The sequence below is a fragment of the Pelodiscus sinensis genome, chromosome 10 (assembly GCF_052426305.1).
Source record: "Pelodiscus sinensis isolate ZL-2025 chromosome 10, ASM5242630v1, whole genome shotgun sequence".
Lineage (NCBI taxonomy): Eukaryota > Metazoa > Chordata > Testudines > Trionychidae > Pelodiscus > Pelodiscus sinensis.
In genome coordinates, this window is record NC_143061.1 from 28,908,776 (window position 1) to 28,934,873 (window position 26,098).

The 26,098-nt window shown below is 40.4% G+C and overlaps 1 protein-coding gene across 1 annotated transcript in view; it reads right to left on the minus strand.

Moving 5' to 3' along the window:
- Positions 1 to 26,098, minus strand: part of MED12L (mediator complex subunit 12L) — a 479,380-nt gene that overhangs the window by 39,887 nt on the left and 413,395 nt on the right. The window contains exons 47-48 of the mRNA XM_075937725.2: positions 11,331 to 11,457; positions 4,668 to 4,719 (exon numbers count right to left, since the gene is read on the minus strand). The gene's annotated coding sequence lies outside the window, so the exon portion shown is untranslated. The remainder of the gene's footprint in view (positions 1 to 4,667; positions 4,720 to 11,330; positions 11,458 to 26,098) is intronic.

The following is a 26,098-nucleotide window of genomic DNA, read 5'->3' on the forward strand; positions in this document are numbered from 1 at the left end:
GGTAATTTGTCAGTTTCCATTAATGGAAAAGAGGGAGAAAAACACACTAAAAAGGAAAAGAGTTATTGGAGTCATGGCTTTTTATCTCTTGAAAATAGAAGATCTGCTTATTTCAAACCCAAACCATACATGACAACTGACAGGTGCTACTGATGGATCATCTCAGCACAAGATATGGCACCTTAGTGTTACTATCATTCACTAGCAATTCAGTCCGACCTTTGTACAGTCCTTTGTAAGGTTACAAAAATGTTCTGTTTGAAAGCTTCTATGCCCATCTGCACCTTCTCCTTTGTCTTTTGAAGTTAAAGGCAAACGGAAAATTAAGATGGGCCTTATCTGCTTGCCTCCCAAAAGCAAGCCAGGTGCTTTGATCTGCTACCATGCTTTTACAAGTTCAAAAATCTATGCAGTATATGCAGGCACTGGCAGACACTTCAGAAAATGGCTGTTTTCCCAGAGTTAGCTACCGTGGAACTCTCAGTGCCCACTATATAAAAAGATCTTTAGATGGCTTGACCAGTGCTGAACTAGAGAATTTGCCAAGCCACAGGAAGTCAATATTATCTAGCAGTGTTACCAACACTTCCACTGCTTACTGGGCTCTTAGAAGACATTTATGGGTAAATTAGAGCTAAATAATAATACGAATACTACAGCCACCAGTCCTGGCTCTCAAACAAACTTTATGGGACCTCAGGAAACTTGGCCACACCCATGATAAATGGACATCCAGCTAACTAAAATCATGCCAAACCCTGGGCTGAACCAGAGAGATTCAACCTGTATATTCAGCTTTCTTCAATACTCCTTAGTATTGAAGAAAAAAACAAACACGCATCCTATTGTATATTTTTTTTTTCTGTTCCCACAAGCTGCCCTTATTTTAAGTATAAAATAAAAAGTAATAGCTTACGGTTCTGCTTCTTGGTACTCAAATAAACTCAAATATCCCTGTACTTGTATTTTGTTGCAAGCTCTTTAGTGTAAGAACCATCTCCAAATGTTTGTATAATGACACCCCTGACGGGGTAGGACCTGAAAGCACCATTAAATTATAAATACATTCTATATGGCTTTTTTTCTTGCTTCAAAAAGGCATGCATGCAGCAAAAACAATGTGGAAATTAGAAATACAGCAAGATCAAGAGAATATGTCAGCTTTATCAGTGGCTTTCCAAGAGCCACGTTACAAGTAGGGCCCTGCTGAACCCCAGATATCCACTTTATATCCACAGGTATCCTCATCCATGGTTCATTTTTGCAAATGTGGATACACATTTTGTATCCATGCAGAGCTCTAGTTATATGTTTAAGTTAGAGTCATGAGAAACCATCAATATTTCTGCTGTGAGGCAATAGAATGTACCCCAGGCAGCCCACATAACACAGTTTTATATGAGTGCCCTAGAATGGACAGGATTTGAGGGGCAGAGTTACTGGATCTAAATTTACATGGATTTGCCAGCCAACACTACAGCTCCATTCCTTGCCTTGGGAGATTACACCACACTGTGTTTACATCTTCCAAATACTTCTTCCCACCTAATAAACAAGTGAATTCTTTAAAATATTTCAGTATTTATTGGAGATCAGAAATTGACCCATATTATGTGCCTGCTATTGATAAGGAAAGCTAATCAGACTGTATACAACCAGCCAACTATTTACTCTGTATTTCCTGGGGAATAGTCTATAGAAAGAGGGAAGGAACTCTGGTTATCATTTCAGATTGCTGTAGCCACCATTTGTGTTTGCAGGGAGCTAGAAAAGTGAACCTTAGTATGGGCTATCTGCAAAACAGCATTTGATAGACTGGATGCTGATGTGGAAGTTGATGTACAAGTTTCAGAAATATGAATATGGCAATAGTCTTTCCGAGACAAGGAAGACTTAGACCACAACATTTTAATTGTATATTAAAAATATCTACATCATAAAGCCTCAGGGCTTGTTGGCTTTGCTTTGGATGCTGCAGCAGAGACTTATAGATATGCCGCAGCCATGGGGAATAAGGCATCTCTAAGGCCAGAGTTTGCACTCCAGAACTGCCTATAGCAGAAGAGTTCCATGCCCAGTTTCCCCACTATATAGGCCACCCTCAAAAAAAAAAAAAAAAAAAAAAGCAAACCTATTAATACTATCTAAGGTAATGAATATACCTATTATAGAGCACAAGAACAGCTTATAAAATATATTAGAAATTGGTATACTTCACAATGACTCCATGGGGTCCAACCACCGCACCCTACAGTTACCTTACAATTCAGTTTGTCAGCTGCTGCTATTGGTGCATAAATGAAGGTGGCAGTTGGTATGTTTGTATACACAATGTTTGTATGTGTACTCTCCCATCAGAGACTACTTGCAACTCTCCACCTGCCAGATGCAGGCACTCACAACTTGTCTTTTACAATTCAACTCTGACAAACAAAGTACAGTGTATCAGTGACAGTGCCTGAGGGTCAGCTCACCAACAGCAGTGCCTCTAGTTGGCCATCCTGAGCTTACATGCTCCCCTCCATGATGTCCTGTTTTGTTCTGCCTTGCTCCGTGGCCACACTCACACTAGGGTCTGCAATTTCCTCTTTGTGGCTTGGCTCTCCTGCAAGGTCACTAAGTACTAAGTACCATTTGTCAAACAATACTACAGGTATTGGTACATTCTCTTTCCAGGGAATTCAGTCCTTCCAGACCTGCAGTCTGCCTGGTGTCTCCAATAACCTGGCCACTTCTCAGTGGCTGGGACCCAGTCTCACTGTTTACACCAGAAGGAAAAACTATGTACCACTTTAAAGATTAACAAGATGGTTTAATAGGTGATCAACTGAGAAAGTGGGTCTGGCCCACAAAAGCTCATCTCCTATAAAACCATCTTGTTAGTCTTTAAAGTGCTGTATAGTTTTTCCTTTTGTTTTAGCAAGATCAGACTAACACTGCTACCTCTCTACTACTGTTTACACCAGGTTACAGTCCAGGGACCCTAAAACAAGCAGCCATGATCTCTGAATAGTTTGACCCCTTGCTGCTGTATATGTGGGGTTCTCCCTATTTGTCTGGTCTCCCTGGGCTTTCCAGCCTCTCAACTCAGGGAGTAACTGCAGTCTATTTCCATGCCTTCCTCCATGCACCCCCTTGCTGCTTACCGTTCCCAGGTTTTATACTGGCCCCACCTGTTCCTGCCCTGCTGATCCTCCTCCTAACTAGTGACATTTCCCTCACTCCTTCTCCAGGTGCACCTGGTAGAGTTAATAGGCCTGCTTGGCTATCTTAAACCCTTTCAAGCCTGTGTAGCATAGATACCGCATCAAACAGAGAAAAAAGAAAAATGGCAAGGAAATTCTGTAGCAAGTGATTGACTATGCTGGAAGAGCTGTATGGTAGTAGTGGTGTCTGTCAAGAGTCACAGACATTTAATATCATTAAATTATTCTCTTCAAATAACTGTTCTAAACATGTCACATTTTTATCATTTTTATTCTCCTCAGCACACAATCTCTTGTGACTGTTCAGATCACCATAGATGACAAACAGATAGGTGACACGGGCATTTACTCTTTTCAGGACCACAGCCTCTAGTTTCCTACACAACTTACAGACATTATAAAGACTTGGAGATGCAAAACTGATGTGTATCAGTATCTCAATTACAGTATACTTTAGATGTAGCTTTTAAACTTGTTTTCCTAGCTGTAAAATGGATAGTTGTACCTTCCTCACAGAGCTTCTGAGAGGATGTAGTTTGTACACCACTTTGGAAAAAGTAATATACTGTAAGTGCTAAGTACCATTTGTCAAACAATACCACAGGTATTGGTACATTCTCCTTCAAATGCATCTGTAAGCAGAACATTAGGTAAAATAATCATTAATGCTGCTTTTAAAAACATATATTACAATATATCTTGCTGTGAAAAAATAGCATCTCACATATAATTAGTATTTTTAGTTTCACAAAATGATTATGAACCTAAGAAAAAACTGTACAAGATACTAAATCAATGAGGATTCCCACCTCTGTTGTTTTTGCAGCTACAGTCTAACACAGCTACCCCTCTGAGGCTTGTACAAGATTCCTTAACTTTAAAATCCAAATTTTCAAGGGCTAAATTTAAGGTTTTCTTGGAATGAGTTTGGCATTTAGGGAATTATTTTTCAAGTGTTTTGAATACATTCAAAACTTTTAAAAATATGTTTAAACTTCAGCCAGGGACAAATGTTTCAGTTTATAAATTAACATTGACTTTGGGCTAAAAACGTAGTTACATTTAACAAAGCAGCTCACATGGCTTTTTTTCCCTGAAGTTCAATTTATGGACATGGATCACAGGCTCATAACTGGGTTTTGTACATTTCCACATTATTGCAAGTTACAGAAGATGACACTTGGAAGTGCAAGTTCACTCATATCACCCATGCAACACTCAGCCCAAAGGCAATATTGAGTGTAAAGGCAATTTCTCTTCATACCATGAAAAGAGAAGTTTTCCAAATCAAAATCAGAGAATAGCAGCATGGAACCAAATTAAATATTATTCTCTGGGCTTCTGCACATACTTGCAGAATTTGTGGTTTAAAAATTGCTGGAAGAATTAAGAATATTGTCCTACTTTGATTCAGTAAGTTTCTGCAAATGAAATATTAATCTTACTGTTGTGGATACTTACTAACTTTAACAGAAAACATTCTTGCAGTGTTCACATTGCAGTGTTTTCTTAGCTGAGAAGGAAATTAAAATAGTCAGGTATGAAGAGTTACCAGTTAATTACATTGTAGCCAAGCCATGAAGTAATCAGAACCAGCATTCTTATAATGGTTATTCATTGCCTTTGGAGAGCCCGTCATGGCCAATTCAAACTCCCACTTCTGATTGTCTTCCTTTCCTTGGAAAACAATAGTTAGCATATCACCAATGCACATTTCTTGTAACAACCACCCAGATGGTCAATATTTCAAATGCTGATAGTGCCTTAGTTACACAACTAGATCACCAGACACTGCACCAAGTTATCGATATTGGTCAGCTACTTCTGATCACTAATTATAAACAGAAAGCCATCACTTTCAGAGTTGTCCAAGCCCATGAACTCAAGGGCTGGCCAAGGCAGCAGCTGTTCTCTGGGACATAAGCACATTTTGTATGAGTAAGACTTCTTAATGAGTCTGCACTGAAGTCTAGCTGGTGCATAAGGATTTGTACACAACAGGAGACATATCTATGCCCAGATACTGAATGAACAATTTCTGAGTCAGACCAATAGCTTGCGTTTGTCAGCCAGCTCCAAAGAAATAGAGCACCAAGAAAAATTGCAAGAATCAGCAGCTTATGCAGAGGAAGTAAAACACTGAACAAAATATTGTGAAATCAGGAAATTCTATCTAGATATGAAGAACAGGAGGAGGAAGAGAGTTATCCACGACCACAAAGACATAACTGCCTGAAGCACTTCAATTAAATTTTGTGAACCCATATAAGAGTCAGCAGCCAGAGCCCTGTGCCCTTAAAACTGCTGCCAGAGTGCCATGTGGCACGCTTTGGTTGCCACTAAGGGCGGGCTGGGGTAGGTGCATTGCACTCCAGGTAGTGCTGAGGTAGCTTAGGAAAAACTAGCTCCAACCCCTGCCTATTCCTCCTGTGGCCCCACCCTTTTCAGAGTGCAGAGCCACCCCCTCCTCTGCCTTACTCCGGGACCCAGTGAATCTGTCAATCCCTCTGAACTTTAGACAAAAATTCTGTATTACAAAAAATGACCTTTATTAGCCCACTCTTCCCTGGATCTATAGCGACTCTTTAAAAGTTTTATTTCATGACCTTTCCATCTTCCTACTCATCCTTCAGCGACATCTTCCTGTTATCATCTTTGCATTTAACAAACAGTGGCAAATCAGAGCTAGCCAGAAACAGTTTCACTCGACACTTAGTCAAAGACTGTTAAAGCAAACAAAGAAATTGGTCATTACGTAGCTATGCCTAATCTTGGGGAGGTGTTCTTTTGGGGAACAAGCCTGTATCAAATAGAACAAAGATATTCCCACAGCAAAGCCCTTCATTTAGGAGAAGAATGTTCAGAGGTTCATCTCTGCTTCAGTGAATGTAAATGGGGGATTTGCCATAGTTTCAGTTGGAGCAGTATTTGATCAAATATATATTTGTGCATAGGGGTATTTTGTAATAAGATCCCTACTTATGCAACAACTGAAGGAAGAGCAAGATTAGATGCTAGTTAAGTCTTGACAGGCTCCATTTTAAAATCTTTACAAGATGTGACCTGGTTGTTGCTATGTCTTAAGTAATTAGTTCTGTCAAAGATGTAAAACGGGCCCCTGGCTGGTGGCAATATTAAAACCTGGAGAAAAGAGTACTTTCCAATAATTTGCTGTTTATGGTTACCCCCATCCTTTTTGGCCATTGAACTGCTGGAAGAAGATTAATAAACTCTCCTCCTCACTTGCCACTGGTCTTTAGAACAGAAACAAGTCAGTGGTTTGGCTGAGGGCTGCTGTCTCATTGTAGAGGAGGCAAGCCTTGGGAAAGTCTAGACCCTGCGATGGAATAATCTAATGCAGACAAAAGGGAGCCACACTGAGTAACATCAGTCTCAGCGGTTCTGGAAAATTTAATCAGATAGCTGGCTATGTATGCTAGTCTTCAGCCATTGAGGGCCCTTTGTAGTTCTGTTTCCACCTAATGTACCAGTAGAATGTTTGTCTGTGTACAGACGATAGGATCAGACAGCCTCATGTTTGTTGTCCAGTTTCACATAGAATACCAAGTTTGTTGTTCCCGTTCAGAATACGTGACATTGTGCTAACAACTTGGCTGAGGAGGGGGAAACTGTGCATGTTAACATAGACTAAAGAGTGGTATTTCCATAAGTAAGGCTGGTATAATCTGACCTGAACTTTAAGGTTACATTTCATGACTCCATTTGGGTTACTATAGCAGGGAATTATCAAGACAGATATGAAGCCCATTCACTGCCTCAGTATCCCACAGCATGCTGCCTCAGTTTCCTCTCCCTTCCCACTGATAAGGAACTGTTAGTTTCCAGCACTGCTAGCCTACTGTGGTGACTTAGCCCTCCAGCTGAGCAATAAAAGTCCATCCCTTTCAGAGTTAAAGTCCAAAAAGGGGCATAAAATTCTGCCTTCCACCCCAGATTTTTATCCAGCACAGCCCTTCCTCTCAGCATCTGTCTTATTCCAGAATAGTATTTAGCTCTTTTGGGCTTCTTTTCCAACCCTCCTTAGCTCTCCTCCACTCTCTTTTCTCCCGGTTGACACGGATGTCTACAGACCTCACAGTGAGTGATAGGATGACATATGGAGAATCTATAATCAGCCTTACTACAAGTCCCTAGCCTTTGAACCCTAAACCACTGGACCATCTGCCCCATAACCCAAGCTGCCCTGTCTTTCCTTCCCTGGACCTTTTCCTGTGAATTCAGGCTAAGTGTAGTCACACACTTACACTGCTTTTCCCACCACTCTTTAAAGAGGCCTTCTATGCTCCAAGGCCTGTTCTCTCTGGAATCTCACCCAGGATTTAATACAAACCACCCGTATATCTCCCAGCAGGAAGTTCTTAGTACGCCTCATCACATTACCCTTATACTCTCATTCATGGGTGGCGGGTGAAGCTTCCTCTAGGGAAGACTAGCTCCCTGCCACATCTCTTCTGCCTGTACCCTTGCCCTGGTTGGTTCCCTCTCCATTTAGCCCCTCTCACCTGCTACCACTTGCCACATCCCTCCTCCCCTCTCTCTCCATAGGAGTCAGGCTTGAGCGGTGGGAGGTGAGGCGGGAAATGACAAACGGGGGTACTGCAGGGTGGAGGAGAGGATGAATGCAGCAAGGTCTCACAGGGGTGGGGGTGTGAGGAGGGACACAATGAGTGGCAGGTGTCTTGCGGGGAAAAGGGGTGAAGCAGAGGAGGGATGTAGGAGCAGTATGGGATGGGGGGGGAATCTTGTGCGGATGGAGAAGAGAAGAGACAAGGTGAGTGGCTGATGAGGAAACCCTCTCAGGGCTGGGGGACAGAGGAGAGATGTGGCAAGCCGTGGGAATCTCTAGAGAGGAGGGACTCACTTAGCAGTGGGTGCTCCAGGGAAGAGGCAGAGCACAGGGTAGGCCACCACAGCCCAGGCATCTGAAAAGAGTTAGCAGTGGCTGTGGTGGCAAAAGCTTAGCCTCCCCTGGCCTATCATACCCGGGCCCATGCTCTCATTTTCTCCACCTGCGACGGTGGGCTAAATCTGGCACAGGGGAGTGCTGAGCCTTAAACACCCCCCGCCCTCATCCCTCCCTTAAAGGGCTAGCTCACCCCATGAGTCACAACAGACCTTCTCTTCTGGGTTGAACAAACCTTTGAGAACTCAGTGGAGCCATACACAATAAAGAGTGTAAGAAAACTTCCTGATTTAGTTTTCAGTTTTGCTTTCGCCCTAGTAGATTTCAATTACTAATCTGAAATTTAAAGAGAAATGTGAAACTACATAAATCAGAAGAATTAGTCAAAACCTGCATGGCTAGAAACAGGCAAGTTTTACATAGTTCTATGAAGGAAGTGCTTCACATTATATGGCCTACAGTAAATGTAGAGAAGCATCAATGCTGCAGAGAAAAACATTATTATGACTCATACTGATTGTACCCTAGAATTCTATCCCCCTTTCTATCACAGATGCTCAATATTACTAAGCTCATGTCATACTTTAGATGAGATAAAGAAAACAAACTAATGGATTTGTGCAGAACGTGTTTTTTAATTTTCAGTAAGCTGTATGGTGAACAAACCTGCGATGTCTTAAAATGAAGCATTATACTGTCTGTTTGGTACTTGTCCTAAATTTTAGCATGTTACATCTTATGCTAATAAATACAAGTTAACTGACTGGCAGCCTTGTTGAATTTTTGTGGTGCTGGCAAGGACAAGGTAATGGCTGAGTGCCTGCAAAAACAGAGAAATCCCATCTGAGAGCTAAAATACCAGGCTCCAGACCTACCCGCTTCAGTGTAGTAAACACATGCTTGACTTATTTCAATTGGATTACTGCTTGTCTGATTTGTGTAGCAGGAATAAAACAAAAGTCAATTAAGATTTAATTGTTTAAAATTAAATGTACTTGTGATTCTCTAAGTACACATGTAGATTTAAATTGCTTAGATTAATGCATAATGCGAAGTAAATTTATTTCCTCAATGCATCTTTCTGGTGCAGTAGAAAACTAGAATCATCAGGTTTTGGTTTTCATATTTGAACTGTATTCAGTTACGGAATTCAGTAACATTCACAATTTTAAATTTAGAATAAGTCTCTTATTACCATTGAAGGTCTAAAGTCAAGCCAAGAAAGAAAAAGAACGTTGATTTTTAGTGGCCACCACGCTGTTTTCCAAACCCCCAACTCTATTCCACGTCCCTAATAGAAAGGTAAAGAATAAAAACAGATTACTAAGATTTACATAATCTTAAAACCCTCTGCATGTGCATCATTTCCAACTCTCTTAGTGTGTGTACTCTGTAATTGCAGGTACAAATAGCATCTGCACAAGGAAATATGTCACCTACATAAACACCTTATATATATGCACCCAACAGGGTGGGAGCAGAGTTTATCTGGAAATGTAAGTGTACATGCCCTAATAAGTCTGTTGGTCTCTAAGGAGCCACAGGACTCCGCATTGTTTTTATGTTTTTGTATTTGGACTTCCATCTCCACACTTTTTTGACCTATTGCAGCCAAAAGTCAAAATGACGCTTAGCTCCTGAAGGGAAAGCAAAATGGTGCTGCTGGCATGGGGAGTCTGAGGCACCTAACTTTGAATAAGGAAGGTCAGCTATCTGGATTTGGTCTATAGCTACAGATGCAACTGTGCTTGGTAGCATGTACAAATGAAAGGGTTTGCTGCTTCTCCCTGGAACAGCAGTAAGATTTGCTATGAACTGTTTCTCAGCTAGGAGAGAGGCAAGGGGGCTTTGAAAAATGTCCTTGGTTGTACATTTTACTATTCAGGGCCATCATTAAGAATATCCAACATACACAGCTCCATAGGGCACTACAGGTTGGAGCTCCCTGGCCTGGCACCCTCAGGACCCGACCAGTCCCAGATGAGGGATTTTGCTGGACCAGGGGAGATCATTTCTGGACCTTCTGCTGCTGCCCTCCCCCTCCCCTGCTCCTCACCTCAAGCAAGGTAGCAGGGCCACCAGACTCCGCTGAGCAGCCATCACTGCCCTGGCTCTGGGACCTGCAGGGCAGCTGCATATGTTGCTCTGAAATTCCAGGACCTGCCCAGCAACCGTGCACCAGGGATCCCTGCCCCACTGAGCTACCACAGCTCCCAGCCCTGCCGAGCAACCACGCACATGTCTCTCGACCCCGCTGGACAGACTTGCACTGACAGCAGGTTCACTGCAGGCATCCCAGTGCCCTGTTGACCCTCCAGGGGGACACTTGCCACTGGCCCTCTACCAGTACACTCTGGTCGTACAATATCTGTGCCAGACCATGGATGTTGCCAGATCAAAGAATCCCAGTTAGGAGAGTTTCAACTTGTACTAAATTTGTAGTATGCCTTGTATGCCTAGGGACACCTCTGGCCACAGGCAGCACCAGCTCTGGCAACCCCAATCTTCCATGTCTGGTGTTCTGCTTCCCAGCCCCATTGGATAAACTCCCCCGGCCCTGGTCTCCCCACCCCAATCCTCTGTCCCCCTGATCCACCACCCAGGCTGCCATTCCAGCAAGCTGCCCTGCCCACCAGCCTGAAGCTCCAGACAGCTGTGCCATTCAGTCTGCCTTCTCCCCCACCATCCTCCCTTCCCTCCCCACAGCTCCTGAGCACAGCCTCATCCCAGGGAGTGGCCCTACTTCTCCCCTCCCCCGGCGATGGAAGGTACAGGTGCTCGGGTTGCATAGGGCACCAACAATTTTAAGGACAGCCCTGTTTACTATTGCTCCAAAACAAGTAGCATAAAAATATTTAGAATATGCTCCTCCCCTTAAAACATGCTACATAGCACATGTCCAGAGAGTGTGATCAATTGACCTTATTCTCTTCGGGTCATAGTGTCATCAGGTGAAATTGCTGCTCCCACAATTAACATTCAAAGGAATGCTAGAGTGAAGTCCCGACTAGTTGCTGAAGAAGGGAGAGTCACTGGGAGAAAAAAAGAACTCTGAATCCCCTTATTAAGGTTCTCAGAGTAGCTGTACAGCAGTCCCTTTGCATTAAATTGTACATATGAAGGTATTGACCTATCTGCAGAGTTGCTGTAAGGCCTTCTAAAATACATGGGAGGTATTAGAATTGCAGCAAATACAGTACCTCATCTATGACAATGTTACATCGTGATTAAGGTGGGATCTGCCAGTCAAGAGAGCTGGGTTTTACTTCCTCCTTTTTCTCACTGACTAGCCAAGCCGTGTTGGGTTCTCTGCCTCAGGTGCCACATCTGTAAAACAGAGATAATAATAATTACCTCATTAAAGTGCACTAAACAGTGTTTAAACTGAGCATTACAGACTCCCATATTTTCCCAGAAAGGATGGGGATTTGCATTTGGTAAAGGAATATGCCAGTAGCAATAGGGAAAGGAGAAAATGAAGGTAGGTGTGAAATCAAGAAACCTTTTTTATTACATTTATTTTATAGTTACTTTCTCTGGGAAAATCACATTTCCTGGTTGTATTTTTTTTAATTGCATTTCAACAGGGCAGTTTAGATCGTGTTCTGAAAAATTTTGTGTGTGAATGTTATTCACCTAATTAGTTTATAATATTCATGCCTGCAGCGTACAATGTATTCACTTACAGAAAGGTCATTCAGATTGCTTTATGGTGTTGGCGCAAACAAACAGAAACACTGAAATGCACAGCTAAGTATGAAATGCACCACATCTCCTCAATTGCAATCAAAGTATAATAAGCTTTACCCAGAAAACCATTAATATTGTGCTCTAGAGTCTCTAGCCACTAGTGGGCGTGTGTACATTTTATATTTAACAGAGATTGTCCTTGTTAGTGGTTTGTCCCACCAAGCATGGGGCCGGAAATACTTTCCATATCTCACAAATCTTTTCGTGAGTTCAGCTCTTTTTTCCCCATCTCAAATCAGGGTAAGAAGTAGAAATGTCAAAAATATTTGTGAACCAAAACAAAAAGTTGTTTTTTTTTATTTTGGCTTAATCAAACTATTTTTTTCAATCGTTTCGAAATGTTTCATTATGATTCAGTCTAATTAGCTTACATTTCTCAACCAAAAATTGTTTCATACTGGAATTGTTTTCATAATGGAAAACTGTAATTTTCCATTTTGAAAATGTCAAAACATCTTTTTTAAATTTCAGTTTTGAAACTTTTTTCCTCAACATTTTGAGGAGTTGGGAAATTGGATAACCCTACTGAACATTTAAATTTTGACAAATCAGCATTTTTGTATTAGAGAACAATTCTTTGAAAAATTCCCAACCAGCCATAGTCCCACCTTAATTTGCTTTTACTGTACTTTTCTGTGTACTCTGTATTGGGTTTTTTTCAAGTTTTTAAAAGTCAATTTAAGCACCTGGAAAGGTGCCAGATTGACAGCTCTGAAAACCTATGTCTTCCGTTAATCCCAAGCATCACTACAGCTCAGTCAGTGGTAATGCACACTTTACAACATCAACCTTCCAATGTGTCCCAGCCCTGTCCAGGAAGAATAATCTCAATGCAAGTCCCTATGCCCAGTCAATCCTGGCACTTTCTATTGAGATTACCAACAAAGAAGTCTTTTAATGCCACTGCTTGCTAGGATAGGAGACTGACCAGAGTAGTAAAAGTGTTGCACTTACGCAATGCAACAGCCAATAGGTAGTAGAGAGAATTTTTTAAAATTCTATAGAAGAATTGTGATTTTAAAATATATTTTTAACAAAACAAAGACTATTCTAAAGCATGTTACATATGTAAGTAAATTAAATTGCAAAACTATATCCTTTGAATTGTGACTATTCAACTCATTCAGAATCAATCCACTTGCAATAGAAGTCTATGATAAATAAGGATGCATTAGAACACACTAATTCATTCTAGTTACTGCCAACAAATCTTGGAAATCTGGGTTTCATTTCTTCCCTTACACATAATGTTTCAGCAGGATACCATCTAGTAATACTAATACATCCAGATACACTTACAACAATATCATCTTAAGGAAACTCTTTGAGAAAGCTTTAGAACTACGAGGATTTATAACAGCTTACTTTAAGAGTTTCTTCCTCTGATCAGTGGTGTTATAGCCATATTCATCCCAGAATATTAAAGAGACAAGGTGAATGAGGTAATATTTTTATTACACCAACTTCTGTTTTCAGAATGGCAAGTTTTCAAACTTACGCACAGAACAAGAGCTCTGTATACCTCAAAAGCTTGTCTCTATCACAAGTAGAAGTTGGTTCAGTAAAAGCTATTACCTCATTTGCCTGTTCTGGCTGTAATTTAAATCCAGATTAAATTAGTATCCACTTTTATTGCCTTTCCTATGAGTCTCTCGGTGAAACATTTCATAGGGATCTGGGGCACAGGGATCAGTGAAATAAATCCATTGAGCACAAGTCCAATCGATGCTTAGCAGCAGAGGGCTCCAGGACTTCCTCATGGATGGTCTCTGGCTAATCCATCAGGAACTGTGCATGTCTCAGTGTATCTGAAGGCAAAAAGGGAAGGCTGGAATTACTGCTTGCAATGGTGAGAAATAAAATAGCAGCAATTCACCATGCTTAGTCCCTGGCAGGCTGTTGCTGCTATATTTACCTGTGCCTCTGCATGTATGTGCAATTGTAGGTTCCATTGGCTGTGGATTGCCATTCCCAGCCAATAGGAATTGTGCAAAGCAGCATGGACCAGAACATTGCTTCCCACAGCACCCATTGGCTGGGAATGGTGATCCACGGCCATGGGAGCTACAATTCCCCTTACCTGCAGAGGCATGGGTATATATAGCATTAGCAGCCCACCAGAGGCTAACCCTGGGGAATCAGATCTGGCCTAGGGGCAGTATTTGCCCACCTCTGTTAAAGGCTATCATCTTCCACATAAGGAAAGGCAAAGCTTTCCTCCTCTGAGATCCCTCAAATAATAAAGTTGTGCCCTACTGCTTTTACTTTAAAGAATGATGAAAAGTATCCAATCTTCTGTTCTGCAATGGCATCAGCAATGTAGTTTTGCACTTTACACCTTTAGCTTAATAAAGGATTTATCCACAAAACACGATCTAATAGAAAAATGTACTATGAATGGGCCACATGTCTATTCAGTGGCATAAAATATGCTACGAGTCTTGTTTCCAAGAGTAAACATAGTATTTATTCTAAATGATAAAAAAAATGGAACAAGATGTTAAAAACGTGGTCCGGGATAGGGCGGGGAAGGGAGTTGGATATTAAAAATGGATTGGAAAACAGTGAATTTACAGCAGGAATGAATTTCGCTACAATGTTGATTCTTCTGTGTAACAGAAATCAGATAACCCATGATTATTCTATATACAACTGAAAGAATGTCTTCAAGGGTCTCAGGGACTCCTTCAGAAAGAAAAGAAATAGATCATTGGCACATCTGAATTAAATAAGGATTTAAGTGCATTAACTTCACAGCAAATGTTGTGGTAAGACACTATGTGCCATTACAACTGGTTTGATTTTTTTAAAACAATTTGGAAACCATTTTTTCTATGTCTGTAAAATGATCAATGACATTACAGGAGCCAAAAAAAAATGTCTATGATTTCCTGCAGAGTGTTACTTCAACAGAAGTCCTATTTTAACAGGATATAAATAGAATCATCCATGCAAAAGTAATGAAGATTTCTTGATGCATATCTTTATTTTAAAACAATCATTTTATCCAAAAGATTCCCATATGCTTATATCACCTATTGTTTCACTTAAATTGAATACAGAATATTGGATTTTCCCCTCAATGCTAAAAATGGGGCCTTAATAAAAACAAAAAACAATGAAAACAATGAAAATGGTCTTTACTGTTTAAGTTTAAAGAACAAAGCCTGTTTTAAAATATTGCATGTTTTCAATTACATATCTAAAAAACAAAAAGGACAGTTTTTCTTTGTAAATATGCTTTTATAGTTTAGTGTCTTTTTTCCCCTTTAATTTTAAATATATTTTGAAAGTCTTCAATAGAATATCTTCCAAATGCATTGCAGTTACCTTATTTTTGTCACTTCAAATTATTTAGCTAAAAAATGAAGAATCATGAAACAATGTTTATAGAAAAATGGCATCCACACTGCCCTCTTGTGCAAGAGTTCTCACGCAAGAAGACTTATACCTGTTAGAAAAGTGTAGCTCTTGCGCAAGAAGCCCTCTCTTACCACACTTTACTGTAAATCCTCTTGTGCAAGAGCGAGTGAGCAGTGTGGATGCTCTGCGGAAGAATGGCCCTTCTTGCGCAATAACCCGCCAGTGTAGACATAGCCTATGTGTTTGTTAGGCCTTGGTTCAGTCTATCCAATTTGCATATGAATTCCAGCTCAGCAGTTTCTCTCTGAAGGCTGTTTTTGAAGCTTTTCTGTGCAAAAATGGGAAGTTTCAAGTCTGAAACTGTGCCCAGGGAGGTTAAAAGGCTCCCCAGTGGCTTTTGGATGTTGCCATTCTTAATGTATGATTCATGTCCATTTATTCTGTTGTGTAGAAATAGTCCAGTTTGTCCGATGTACATTGCAGAAGGACATTGTTGGCATGTCAATAGCCTTTAATGGTATAGCTGATGTGGTTAGGTCCTGTGATTGATGGTGTCACTAGGGTAGATGTGTGGGCAGTGTTGAGAAGGGGCTTGTTTCAGAGATAGGTTCCTGAATTAGATTTTCTGTTGTGGGGTGTTAAGTTGGTGGTGAATTTTTGCCTCAGGTTGGGGGGCTGTCCATAAGCAAGCAATAGCCTGTTTCCCAAAGTCTATGAGAACAAGGTATCATCTGTGATAGGTTGTAGATCCTTGATGATGTATAGCAGTGTTTCTCAACCAGTGGGATGAGTACCCTTAGGAGTACTCAAGAGAAGGCTGGGGGTTACATCAACACAACTGAAATTTGGAGAAAACTGAATTTTTGTTTTAAGTTTTACAGTGTTTTATTATTTTTGTACTTTTTACACCCAAAAATTCCATTGCCCACTCAGCTACGATTAAGTTGTTTAAACAAATGTGTTGCAATGGTAGAAAAAAATTGCGTGTCTGAAAACTGTAGGTACTGGGGATACTTTTTTTTTTTGAAAAAGGGTTACATTATAAAAATGGTTGAGAAACACTGATGTATAGGAGAGGTTTTGGCTGGGGGGTTAGGTAATAGCTGGCAGTGTTCTGTTGCTTTCTTTGTTGGTTCTGTTTTGAAGTAGGTGACTTCTGGGTATCTACCTGGTTAGTTCTTCAAAAGACACAACAACACATTACAGCCTATTAACTTCACTAGTGAATACAGCTTCCTTTCAAACACTGAATTGCTCTATAGTGAACCTAAAACAAATTTACTGAGGAACAAAGACAGAAAGTTTCAAGTAAAACAAATCAATTTAAGAGTATAAGAATGGCCATACTGGATGAGACCAATGGTCCAGCTATGCAAACAATGAATATGCAAATATGCAATTAAAATGTTGCTGGTCCACCAAAAGCCCCGGCCTCCAGAGTTGCCATGAACAGTCAGCTTCAGCTCTGGCAATTGCCACGTGGCGGGTGGCTGCTGCAGCTGAAGCCAGCTGTTCACAGTGGCTCTGGGGGCTGGGACTGAGGTACACCCCAGCCCCAGAGCCTCTCAGTACCAGCCCTAATCCCTAGATCCCTCCACCACCCCCCCAGAGCTAGCTACTGACTCCAGAGTTCCCTGCACCCAACCCCCAGTGCCAGTCCTCCACCCCAAATGCCTCCGTGCCAGTCCCCTGCCCCTTATAGCCCCTCACCACCAGACCCCCCCAAGGCCAGCCTCCTGTTTCCAGAGTCCCATTGCACCTAACCTCCCTGAGTATGCCCTCATTTGCCAGCCCCCAGACACCAATATTTGCCCCATTCCCAGAGCCCCCCAGTGCAAGCACCCTGTGTCATAGAGCCCCCACCCCTAAAGCCCCCCAGCACTAGCCTTGCCCTTGGAGTCTCCAGTGCCTGCCCCATCCCACTCACTTAACCTTATACTGCCTCCCACCAGCCAGCTGAGCACCGCTGCCTGGGTCATGGATGCTCTAAAGCTGCCATGCTGGGCTCTACGTAACCTTCCCACGGTGCAGTGAACCATTGTTCCACATCCGGCAGGAGACCACACCCCTGCCTGGCACTGGTTGGCTGAGAGGTGGGGCAGAACATGCCTCTCCCAACAGCTATGGTGGGAGGGGAGATGCTGGGCAATGTACCCCAGCCTGGCAGCCTACACAGCTCAGTGAGGCTGGAGCTTCTTCAGCCCTGTGGGGCTGGTGCTAGAACTTGGATTCCTTCAGCCCTCATTGTGGGGCATGGACTTCAGCTTTCTGCTCTGGGCAGAAAACCAGTTTTGCCTAGCTGACTCCCTGAAACCTGCTCACAGCTCCTCCACAGGGTAGTGGAATGCTGGTAGAAAACTGCTGAGCTAGTCAGCTTTTGCTTTCCTATATCATTCCCATAAAGTAATTCTGTAACCGTTCTAACAGTTACTGTATTTTTGCGCTGGTATCTGTCAATGATAGTTTTGCTGAAAGACAAAAGAAATGTTAAGTTGTTTAGAAGAAAAATACAATGTATGGTGATGTCCCAACTACACTCATTTGAACACGTTGAAAAGCAGATTCAATATTATTGTGGATCCAGTCACTAATGTGGTTTGCCTGCGGACTACATGGCATACCCATCTCCTCTTCTCAAGGTACATCACCAGCACTACATTGGTCACCTCTGTACACCTTCTGATCTCCTCATATGTGATATGTGATCATGGAATGATACCTTACACATTTGCCTTTCCATTCCTCCTGGATGACAGTGAATTTTTCTTCCTCTGCTTTCATCATTGACTAGTTTTCCAATCCATTTAGCATTGTTGGAAGAATAGTGGAGTTAAACAGGTCTTTTTCTTCCTGGGCAGTTCATCATCTGTTAAAGGCATTTTTATTTTGTTGAAATTTGCTCAACCTGCCTTTCTCCTCCTACTGCATTCCCCTTTGAATGAATTGTCTCTGTTCAGCTGCTGATCCAGGTAAATATATTTGTCAACCTCCTCGATTACTTTCCCATCTACAGAGATGATTCCTGCTGTGTGATGCTAATTCCACATCTGCATTGTCTTCAGCGTGTTAGAACATAAGAACGACCATACTGGGTCAGACCAAAGGTCTGTCTAGCCCAGTAGCCTGTCTTCTGACAGTAGCCAATACTAGATGCCCCAGAGGCAGTGAACACAACAGGGAATCTTCAAGCAATCCCTCTCCCATCACCCATTCCCAGTCTCTGACAGAAGCTAGAGACACCATTCCTACCCATCTAATAGCCATTGATGGACCTAACCTCCATGAATTTATCTAGTTCTTTTTTAAACCCTGTTGAAGTCTTGGTCTTCACAACATCCTCTGGCAAGGAGTTCACCATGTGCTGTGTGAAGAAAAATTTCCTTTTATTTATTTAAAACCTGCTACCTATTAATTTCATTTGGTGACCCCTAATTCTTATGTTATTGAAACAAGTAAATAACATTTCCTTATTCACTTTTTCCATACGAGTCATGATTTTATAGACCTCTATCATATTGCCCCTTAGTTTCCCCTTTTCTAAGTCTCAGTCTTTTTTTCCTCTCTCTTCAGATGGGACCCATTCCAAACCCCTAATCATTTTTGTTGCCCTTTTCTGAACCTTTTCCAATGCCAATATATCTTTTTGAGATGAAGTGATCACATCTGTATATAGTATTCAAGATGTGGGTGTACCATAGTTTTATATAGAGGCAATAAGATATTCTCTGTCTTATTTTCTATTCCTTTTTTAAATGATTTCTAACACTGTGTTTGTTTTTTTTGATTGCAGCTGCATATTGAATAGATGTTTTCAGAGAATTATTCACAATGACTCTAAGATTTTTCTCTTGAGTAGTTATAGCTAAATTAGTCCCCATCATATTGTATGTATAGTTGGGATTATTTTTTCCAATGTGCATTTCATTTGCCATTTTGTTACCTCTCTCCATTCTGAAAACTTACCATTTATTCCTACCAGGAATACTGTTTTTTTAACCAGTTATTAGACCATGAAAGTACCTTCCCTCTTATCCCATGACAACTTACTTTACTTAAGAGCCTTTGGTGAGGGAGCCTGTCACAGGCTTTCTGGAAATCTATTGGAAAGATAAACTTTTTGTAATCATTATCAATATCTCTGTTGACCTTATACTCGAGGTCTATTTCACTCACTTCTTGTGCCTCTTCAATGAAATGTCATTTTCACATCAGTTTTTGTCTTCTTTTTATTCAGTTGTCCATTGTCAAAACATATTTTTGGGTACAGCATACAATGGTCTGAGCCTGTGTAAATAATTTGGGTTCCTATTGTCACAACATCATTGAAGATTTTTCTAGTATCTGTCAATGCATAATCCCATCAGATTCAGTGCAATTCCATCTAGGTTTTTCCATGTGACTGCTGATGTTCTATTTGAAATATCGTATTAATTATGTACAGATAGTTTGCCTCAATGTACAGATAGATTGCCTCAATTAATGCAACCAGATGTGCTTTGTGATCATTTCTTATGCCTTTATTTAATTTTCCCATGTACTTTTCCTTCTTGCTCTCCTTTTCAGCCACTATTGCATTGAAATCCCATTGGATGATTGTGTAGGTGGATCTTTTCTGCATTGCCTTCTTCAGCTCTCCATAGAAATGCTCCATCTCTTTGACTTCCATTTGCTGTGTGGGAGCATACACCTGAATAATTTTAATTTTTCTTCTTCATTTTATCTGAAGCATAAGAACTGCTATTGGGGGTGATGTGTCACAACTGCTAATCTTTGGAACTGTTTCTTTCCTGTCAATGAATCCAACCCAAGTTCCTTCTCTATTGTCAAATTCTTTGCTGGGAATACTTGCTCTCTACTCTACCATTGTGCAACAAGGTCGTTTGTTCTTGTTTTTCATATCCTGACGATATCCACTTTTACGGATTCTGTGATTTGGATGCAATCATTGTTGTATAGACCAGACGATAGAGCTCTTGTGTTGTGACTTACAACAAATAGCTGGACTATTCTTTTAGACATTTCTATTTTATGCCCTATGCTACCCCATATTGTGAGTATTGGTCAGACTGATGCAAATGTCTGTGCTCATTTCCCCAATTTATTTTGTTTTGTGTGGCAGACAAATTTTACAGCAGTTCTGTCAGGATGCCAGCCCTTGTGTCCTGTAGTTGCGATGTCCCTTCCACTTTGGCCAGGTTTTCCTGGAGTAATAGAGGCATAGTCAGATTTGCAACTACCCTTGATACTAGCTCAACACCTTCTTGGCTAGGTAAAACTCGCCAGAGCATATGTTCCCCCGTACTTTGTTGTTGAACCCTATTCACCCTCATATTAATGCTGCGGTAGAGAGGTATGATTTATGAAGATGCATCATATTTACAATGGAAAAATCATGTAATTTTTATTGCAAACATTATATGCATTACTTACACAGCCTCTTTTCATACAAACACTGGAAATATAGTTTTAACTGGAGTTGTGTTTATCTTTCAGGATGACTATAAGAGCAGAGAAAGTGAACAATATTACTTAATGCTGGAACTTAATATACAACATGTGAACTATGCTAAAAATACAGAGATCTCAGTGTATACATCATGGAAGTTGATGTTAATTACAAACTTGTTTTTAAATGGCTCTTTATAGAGAAGGCTAAAGTAATAAACCAGAAACATAATCCAACCTTTTAAAGAATGGTAAAGTTGTGACACACATACATGGTCATAATCATGGGAATTTGATGTTAATCTTGACTATTATTGCTAATATTAATATTAACATGGGCACACATATGAGGCAACACAGCTGTTGCAGTAGACTCAGAAAAAACAACCTATGTAGAACACTATATCTGTTGCAATAATATTAACCTATGACTCGTTGTTTAAGGCTCAGCTAGCACAGAATACAAAAAAAACCAGAGAGGAAGTAACTTAAATAAATAAAAATATTTTGAACTTTATTAACCGTGTGTCTTTACATCGAAAGACATTGGGGCAGGTCTCCAGAAATGGATAAACTATGCTCAGTGTAGGATCCTGGGTGGGAGGTGCAAGTAACCTACCTGCTCCTCTGATCTAGGGCTGTTTCTGTCTGCCTTGCACCTCCTGACTCAACCTAGGGTCAAGTTATGGCCCATAGGATATTTCTGTTTTCACATGCATATATAAAAATGCTTTCTCTATATTGTATTTAGAGTAAAAAATACTCATAAGAACGGCTTTACTGGCTCAAACAGGATGGTCCAGCTAGTCTAGTATCTTATCTTCTGGCAGTGGCTGGAACCAAATGCTTCAGAAGGAATGAATAAAACAAGGCAATTCACTGAGTGAACCATTTTCTGTTGTCTAGATCCAGTATCTAGAGGTTTAGAGATGCTTCAAGTATGGCGTTACATCCCTGGCCCTTTTGGCTATTGATGGACCTGTTCTCCATGAACATAGTTTATTCTTTTTGGATCCAAGTTATATTTTGGTCTTCACACCATCCCCTGGCAATGAGTCTGCAGGTTGACTGTGTGTTTGTGATGAAGAACTACCTTATGTTTGTTTTAAATCTGCTGCCTATTAATTTCATGAGGTGTTCCCCTACTTCTTCATTCATTTTTTTCTTGCACCATCAATGATTTTTATAGACCTCTTTAGTATCTCCCCTTAGTTGACTCTTTTCTAAGCTCCAGTTCGTCTTTTTAATCATACCTCCTATGGAAGCTGTTCCATACTCCTAATAATTTTGGTTGCCCTTCTCTACATGTCTCAGACTATTCTAAGTTTTAACTGCACTCATAGAAACTTGAATCTCCCCCCCACCACACACACAATCAGTACCTATCAGCCATGATGATCTTACTAGGAACAAGGAAATAATGCTTTTATTCACCTAAAAGTGTTAGGCAAACCCTCTTAATGCAGATATATCTTATGCCGGCAAAAAAGTGCTTTTGCCAGTATAGTTTATACAGGTTCAGTGAGCTAAATAATCTACTAACAGAAGCACTTTACGCCATTGTAAATGCACATATGGCTTTTTCTAGTATAGAAATGTCACACACACACCATCCACCTTCCAAACAGGCTAAAGTTTCTAGTAAAGAATTGCCCTTAAAGTACTTGGTATACAAGAAAAGTTAACTTTGGAAAGATTTGTATAATGCATATTCCTCCTGTCTTCAACCACATCCTTACAAGCTATTTTACTGACTGACTCATGTACACAACAATCTAAAGCTATAATTCAGCAAGGAATTTAAGTCTTTGCCAATTTTTAAGCATGCAAGTAGGTCCAATGGATGCATCAAGGGTGCCATTTCATAAGGGAAGGGGGGGGGGGGCAGCAGCTGTGTACTCTGGGATGTGGCTTGCTTTTCATCCTGTTCCCCGGATGCTAAAGGAGTGAGGGGAAAGTGCTTGCATTCTGTGCATGCCTCTCACACCTGGTTGGTGAGCTTCCTTCACCAGCAAGGTTTGAGAGGTATTCCTGGAATGCAAGCACTTTCTCCGCACTCCTTTAGCATCCAAAGAACGGGATGAAAAGCAAGCCACGTCCCAGAGTACATGGCTGCTGCCCCCCTAGCCTCCCAAAATGGCACCTTTGGGATGTATATGCTTAAACTCTGGCATAGGTTTAAGAACGTTGTTCAGTCATGGCCTTGATTATCTAAACACAATGGACACAGTTGGTTCCTTTGGCTAACTGCATATATGGTTAAATTGGGAGGTGCTGGCTACTGGCTTACTAGTCAGCAGAGTTTGAGTTCTATGGGATAAAAAGGGTTCATTTTACATCTGAGATGCTACTGCTTATTTTAAAATGGTGCTCCACTTCTATAAAAAAGCAAAAATAAAGAAGGACAATTAGATTAAAAACATGATATTCTGTCTTTTGTTCAACTCTGAACTTAATAAATGTGCTATGATTGCTTTACTTTTTAATATTTAAAGGATTATACATTAATACAGACTCACTTCTTAAAGGACTCCCATCCCACAACTATTCTGTTGCAGCTGTTGAGGTTGGTAGAACCATATTCTCTGAGAGCCCTTGACTTTGAAATTCTCTTCCCGTCACTGGACACAAAAATTGATTTGTGGAATCCATCATACTCAAAGCTGTAAGAATAATTTTTGTTCCCTTTTCATGTTGTCTGTGTGGTCTGAGTAACCTGTTTGCATTATGCAATATTCATGCTACTAGGTTGTTGGGGTATTTATTCCTTTTGATGGACTCAGTGGTTTATTTGGAACATGATTCTCTTTTGATCCTAGTTATCTTTTGTTAAGATTCTCAGATAATTTAGGCAAGAGTATTGGGTACTGAAAGATGTAATATTCTAATGTTACTATTTATTTACAAAACACACTGCCAAACAGTTAAGTATGATAACAGCTATTCCTAAAATTTAATATGATATATCTTTAATTTATATTAATGCATTATGTTGACTACTATATATTTTAGAGTGTTTGTTTGATCGAGAACTCCTCCTAAACTGCAAGAGCTAGGACTACCAAATTTGGTGTACAGCTTCCACTTATCATAACTTAAAAGTAAAATAAGGGTTTGATTATACCAGAAAAATGGGATATATCTGGAATGAAATTGCTTCTCATAAAACCAAACAGAAATGAGACAGAATCACCAAATCAAATACAGTCCTCAAAACTGACATGACCAAGTGAATATTGAAAGAGACTGAACCAAGATGAGCCAGAAAAATAGGACGAACCTAGAATAGGATTGCTTCTCAACAAACCTTAAAGGAAAGACATAAAATGGAAAAATTTGGAAAAAACAAAAACAGCAGGAGAACATTTAAAGCACACAGAGTTACAGACACAGAGTTACAGACTTGAAAGTTGCCATTCTCAAGGGAAAAAATTGTGTTGGCACAGCTAAATCAATGTTTAAGGTTTGAAAACTAGAAGAAAATATTATAAGAAAATATTGTTGGAAACCAAATTGACAGATCCAAATGAGTACCCAAAAATCACTTACTACAGAAGAGACCCAACAAAGAAAGCAACAGAATACTAACGGCCATTACCTATATCTCCCAGCTAAAACTTCTCCAACACATCATCAAAGATCTACAGCCTAACCTAGAATAAAATCCGATGCTCTCATAGACCTTGGGAAGAAGGCCAATCCTTGCTTACAGACAGTCCCACAGCCTGAAACACATACTCAGCACCATCCACATACCCCAGAACAGAAAAACTAACCCAGGAACTAATTCCTGCTACAAACCCTGTTGCCAACTCTGTCCACACATCTACCATAGTGACGCTAACATAGGACCTACCCACATCAGCTTACCATCGTTCCCCTGCACATCTACTAATGTGATATATGCCATCATGTGCCAGCAATGCCCCTCTGCCGTATATATTGACCAAACTGGACTGTCTCTACACAACAGAATAAATAAACACAAATCAGACATCAAGAATGGCAACATACAATAAACAGTGGGAGGACATTTTATCCTCCCTGAACACAGTTACAGACTTGAACATTGCCATCCTCAAGGAAAAAAAATTTGAAACCAGACTGCAACATGAAACCACCAAACTGGAATTCATATGCAAATCTGATACAATCAGAATAGGTCTGAACAGGGACTGGGAATGGCTCTCATTACAATAAGTAATTTTCATCTTTGGTATTCTCACCTTCTTATCCATATTTACTCTGACTGAATTAGCTCTGATATAACATACCCATTATTTATTCTGTTGTGTAGAGACAGTCCAGTTTGGTCAATATATACGGCAGAGGGGCATTGCTGGCACATGATGGCATATATCACATTAGTAGATATCCCTGCTATCTTTTTTTTCTTTCACTTCATGCATCTGATGAAGTAAGTTGCAACTCACGAATGCTTATGCCATAATAAAAGCACCACTGGACTCCTTGTTATAACCAAGAATGTATTTAAACTAGTACAACAAAAATAAAATAAAAGGTTCCAAATGAAACCAAAGCAAAGCAATTGGTGCATGAGTGTGTGAAAGGGAAACTATGTGAACACATTTTACAAATCATAGGTTTAAAAGCTTACATTTTAATCAAAGCTACTCTAATGATGGAAATAAAATTGTCACGGTGAGGAAAAGGTACAGCTATAGCGCTGCATGCACCAACTACTTGTATCCAAATAACAAGGGGTGGTTAAATCCCTAGCTAAAAGGCATCTGGATGTAATTTTCTACAGTTACATGAATGGAAAAGCTTCTACATGAGCCTAAGGTTTCTTTGAGTTTTAACTGCTGCTGCAGGAATCTCCTTTCCCTAGTATTTTCTTTGCTTCAGATCAAACAATGTGAATTCATAGTAGAAACCGCACAAATAGCCTCTGTCTATGCCAGAGATCAAACAAAAGCTTGATAAATAAATAAGTTCCTGGCCTGCATGAGTACTTTGTACATTTCCATTTTTTTTAAAGATAAAATTAACATTAAAACAATATATAGGCTTTTTTGTGAGGAGCGGGGGGAGTTCAATTAGTTCATGATAAAAGCCAGAGCTATGGAAACTTGGGACAAAGCCATCCACAAAAGAAGACAAATTCTCCAAGTTCAAGCAAACAAGTTTAATTACTATGGTCAGTAAAGAAAAACACTCTTTGCGATATCTCCCTAAAAGATTTCAACACCGTGATTAGATCAACAAATGCAATTTTTTATGATTTCGGAGTAAATTTTGTGAACATATTACAGCTCAGTGCATATTCCTCCAACACCTTAATTCTGTTCTCTCTCTCATCATGCCAGCCAAAGCCGAATATTGCAGGTGAATGAAAAGTTTTGTGGGCCACCACCAGTCTCTCTGCTGGATATCAAGGAAGTCAGGG